We start from the raw sequence: 5,000 nt of genomic DNA on the forward strand, positions 1-5,000 counted from the left end.
AGCGGGCACGCGCGACGCGATAAATCCTTGCCTGGGAGGACGTCATAAATCCTCGTTGATAGCATGTTGATATACATCCCTAAGAGAGAGGTTTGGGGATAAAAATGGGGAGGGGTTAAAGGAGGGAATAAATCAAGGAAGAAACAGAGAGCCCGATTAATTCGAAGTTATGAGAGGGGTAAATCTGATGTCACCACAAAGATACATATATGAAAGGAGATTGGAAACTTCGACGGGACAAATAATAAAAAAGTAATAACAAAAAATAGTAAAAAGAGAAGTAACTAAAAATAAGTCAGAATTAAGGCATACGAGATTAACATTATATATACTCAACAGATACAACATATCAAAGCAATGTCAAGACACAAGAAAGACAGACATATAAATTTGAAACAAGTAATCCGGTAAGTCCGTGAGTTAATATGCAGTCACATGGGAATGATAGCAAAGCAAAGCAAGAGACGGGCAGGGGAAGGGAGAAGGGAGAAGGGGGGGGGCAGGGGGATGGTAAGACAGGTCAGAATTAGTTAGTGGTCGAGATCTCACTACATGAGGCCAATCCAGGTGTAATATTCATGAAATTGGATGGTGCAAGGGTACGTCCCTGTCTAAGCGTGCGTGCTTTAGTGGTGCGTGTGAGCGAGGCGGGAGGGGGGTGGGTAGAGAGAGCGGGGCGTGAGGAGGGAGGAGGGGGGGGGAGAGGAAGGAAAAGTTAGAGAAGACGGTAAGGTCTTTGGAAAGGGAGGGATGAAGGAGGGAAGGAGCAGACGACGGATCTCGTGGGGTGAGAAGAAGGGACGAGGAAGAAGGCAGGACCTAGAAAGGGGAGAGTAAGGAAGGAGATAAGGTAGAGGGGGTGATGAGGTGTTTGTGGAGAAGAGGGGAGGGAGAAAGCGAGGAAGGGAGGGGCTAAGGAGACGGCGAGTCTCGTTGGGAAGAGATGAGATTGGAAAGAAGTTCCTTACGAAGGAGAGAAGAGTGAGGAGAAAGAGGGAAGGGACACAGACAACTAAGACGCGTAGAGACTCTGAGAAATGAGGTTGGAAAGGGAGAGCGGTAAGGAGGAGGGGAGAGGCGGAGTGGAGAATAGTAAATAAGACCCAGGAAGTAAGTGAAGCTGAAGGAATTGCGCGGTGATTACAGAGGGCATGAATATATAAGAGAGAGCGGTAAGAAGGGCACGAGGGATATGGTTAGGAAGAAGGGGGCATAGTAAGGAAAGGATAAGAGTGAGAACGTGAAAAAGTGTGCGTGGGACTGATTGTACATTATCTCCGAAAATACATTTTATAGGTCTAAAAGAGAATTTCGATCACCATGATGAGGATGATAAAAGTCATTATTAAGCTGATACTGTTAATAATAAATGATCAAATTTGATCAAAGAAACCATAGTTATGGCATTAGCAAGTAAAAGAAAAAACAATAAATATTTCTCTATACTAAATAACATACAGACGCAGCGAGAAAGGATATATTTATATAGGGAGAGATAGATGGACAGATAGACAGACAGACAGATAGTTATAATGTGAGAGAGTAAGAGGGAGAGAGGGGGAGGGGCACACACACACACACACACACACACACACACACACACACACACATACACACACGCACAGAGAGAGAGAGAGAGAGAGAGAGAGAGAGAAAGAGAGAGAGAGAGAGAGAGAGAGAGAGAGAGAGAGAGAGAGAGAGAGAGAGAGAGAGAGAGAGAAAGAGAGAGAGAGAGAGAGAGAGAGAGAGAGAAAGAGAGAGAGAGAGAGGGGGGGGGGGACGCGAGAGCGAGAGAGAGAGAGAGAGAGAGCCAAACATACATACAATATTCCACACAAAAGGAAAATTCAAAATGGAAATGAACAGAAAAAAATAACAATCAAACCACACGACCCAGCTAGCACGTAAGAAAAAGAAACGAAAGCAGGTGAAAAATATCGCTCATGGACGTCCTCCGTTCTCCCAGCTGGTATTCCAATATTTGTCTTGTACTTGTATTAACTCGCATCTGAGTTTAACTGGTGATGGGGGAATATTTGGATATGCAACACGCCAAAGGAAAGGGAAAAGAAGCCTAAGTGAGTGATGGGAGCGGTAAGGTGAAAGGTATATTGGTCTTCGCGTGTGTGTTAACATCCTCGACCGTGTTCTCAGTTTTAGTGTGTTTTTCCTACGCCTGCTTTTGCTCGTGTTTAAACGAGGTACCGTTTCACTGTGTAAGAGTTTATTTCTGTTTTGTGTCCCTGTCTGGGAAAAAGAAAGAGAAAAAAAACATATATGTATACATTTGTATTTTCCCGAGCACACGCTCTGAAAAGTGTTTGGGCAAGAAAGTGCTTGCATGTAGTTGCGCCTGGCATGATTATTGCCTGTTTATAAAATTGAGATTGTACCCATGAGATTGGGCAAAAATTTCTAGCTGTATTTCTGCAGAGTGTACTTTCAAGGTTTTTTTCGACAATTTACCTTTATTAATATCATTACTATTGTTATTGTTATTTTTATTATCCTTACCATTTTCATCGTCGCTGTGATTGCCATTGCCACTGTCACTGTCATTGTTTTAATTGTTAATGCCTTTGTTATTACTGTTGCCTTTTAATGAAGCGAAAATGCCCTTGATAGTTTGGCAGTGACTGATGGCATGTTGACAGTTTGGTGATGACAATTATTCGAAATAAATAGAAGTTAAGTTAAAAGGTCACGCTGCATCAGGCAGTCATCATTGACCTTAGCTTAGCGTGTACAACATCAGCAACATTATATTTTCTTAATCTGCAAAATAATAGTCAACAAAAAAATATGCATTGAAAAACAACAGAACAATGCAAGTGTGTCACGTAAAAAAAAAAAGAAAAAAAAAAATTGCATTTCTTTTTTAACACAAATACAATCGTAGTGCTTCTTTTTCAAATTATATTTGTAAGTTTATTTTATTCATTCGTTCTTTTATTGATGTTAGAAGGGATCTAGTACTTGACTCCATAAGTCGTGAATTACTTTTTTCACTCTGCTTTATTAAACCTCTCCATGCATCGCAGTGCATTTTGCAAAAGTTTTTATTATTATTATTATTATTATTATTTTTTTTTTTTTTTTTTTTTTTTTTTTTTTTTTTTTTTACAAAAGGTGTATTATCATTTATCTCTTCAATATTTCTCTTAGAATTTTTCGTCCGGATCCTGTCTGCTAACAGTTTTCACATTTTAAATAATATTTCAACTGATACAGTCAAAAGATTCATACTATTTACAATATCTAAGCATCCAACCTTCTCTTCTCTTTGATGCCAGAAAAAAAGAAAACCTTTGTTATCCCCAACCGATGCGCTGAATTTTAGAAGATATTTCAAACAAGCATTTCTTTCTATTTTTACCACCTTTAGCTTTTTTTTTTTTTTTTTTTTTTTTTTTTTTTTTCTTACTGAAGCCACTTGTTCGATCTTCATGAGGCGGAAACATTGCATTGTTCCAAATTGTTGACGTCCTCTTGGTCTATTTGGATAGTTCTGTCCGGTCACTTAAGTCTTAACTTCACTCTTCTCTCCTGTCTATAATCATCTATTCGTATTTTCTACTTTACTCTTCCCTTTTCTTCTTTTTGCGTTTATCTTTCTTTCTTACTTGACGTCATGGCTTAATATCTCCCATGCTTGATTATTTCAATCAAGGTGGTGGTATTTATTTTAAGTATCTTACTACTACTCAATCTACTGTATCTTATTATTCATATGGTTACTAAGGTCCTCACGAACCTTTGTTTTATTCTATCAATTTCGTATCAACTTCTATAACAGCAACAATCGCTTAACTGCATATGCACTTCTGCGATTGCAATGAATAATTCAAGCAAGGGAAAATATTCAGTCTGGAATTTCTACATATCAGATTTATCCCTGCTCTCGACACGGGAAATGATACATGGAAGAGGGGAGTAGAACATTGTATGTTGAATTCACATTTTCTTTTTAGATTTTTTTTCTGTGTTTCAGTGTTATGTATTTGGTGTTACGTTAAAGAGAAGATGTTATTGGATCTAGAATTCGAGGCTTGTAATCTGTGAAAATACAAAAGATATAGTTGTAGCCCGGATAAGAAATAATGCATATAAAAAGATTGAAAAACACCTTGATGTATTTGGCTCTGTGATTTCCAAAGGATAGGTAAGTAGGCATTTCATACACTGTTCTAAAAATAGTGTACAAAATACCACAAGCATTCAGTATTCATTTTATTAACATGAGGGAAATTGCAATTTGGTTTATGATATTAGATAATAATGACTTGGTCTGTAATAATAACTTTCACTTCACGACTCCCAACATGAAAGGACTCTTCACAGTGTTTCCCAATTTCATTCCATTTAAAATTACGTTTCATACTTTGCGTCAATTAAACTTCACGATCATTTCGACAGAGATCAACGGAATTTACTTTCGGAGAAACTCATGGATAATTAACAACATGCAGATTCAATAAAATAAATGAATAAATAAATAAAGAGAAATTCGCTCATATAGAACTATTTTTCTTATCGATCAAGGTCATTTATCATTAACCTCTTTGTAGTTCCTAATTACTGACTGAAACCAATAGATTTTACCTTTATTTGTCTAAGGGCGAGAACAAACGAAGGGGAGAAAAAGAACACGGGAATGTGTTCAGTGTTTGTTATCTTTTAATCTAAACTCGGCTGAACTGCCTTGTTAAGGTGATTGATGATATGGCCTTGTTAGCTGTCCTCTAACGTTAAATAATAGGTGTGTTTGCTAGAGAGGTGATCTGAATGTGTTTCTTTTGAATCAATTTTGGTGAAATATTCAAGCAATCGTGTTCAAGCTAACTGTAAAATAAAAATAATAAAAAAAGATATTGATAATCTAAATTTTCTTGTATATCATGCAAGTGGATTTGTTTCTTATTATCATTAAGATTTTAATTTTTTTTTTCTACGTAACAATTAAAGGTAATAAAACGATTTCATACCCCGACCTGTTATGT

Source organism: Penaeus vannamei, chromosome 5, assembly GCF_042767895.1.
Source record: "Penaeus vannamei isolate JL-2024 chromosome 5, ASM4276789v1, whole genome shotgun sequence".
NCBI classification, from domain to species: domain Eukaryota; kingdom Metazoa; phylum Arthropoda; class Malacostraca; order Decapoda; family Penaeidae; genus Penaeus; species Penaeus vannamei.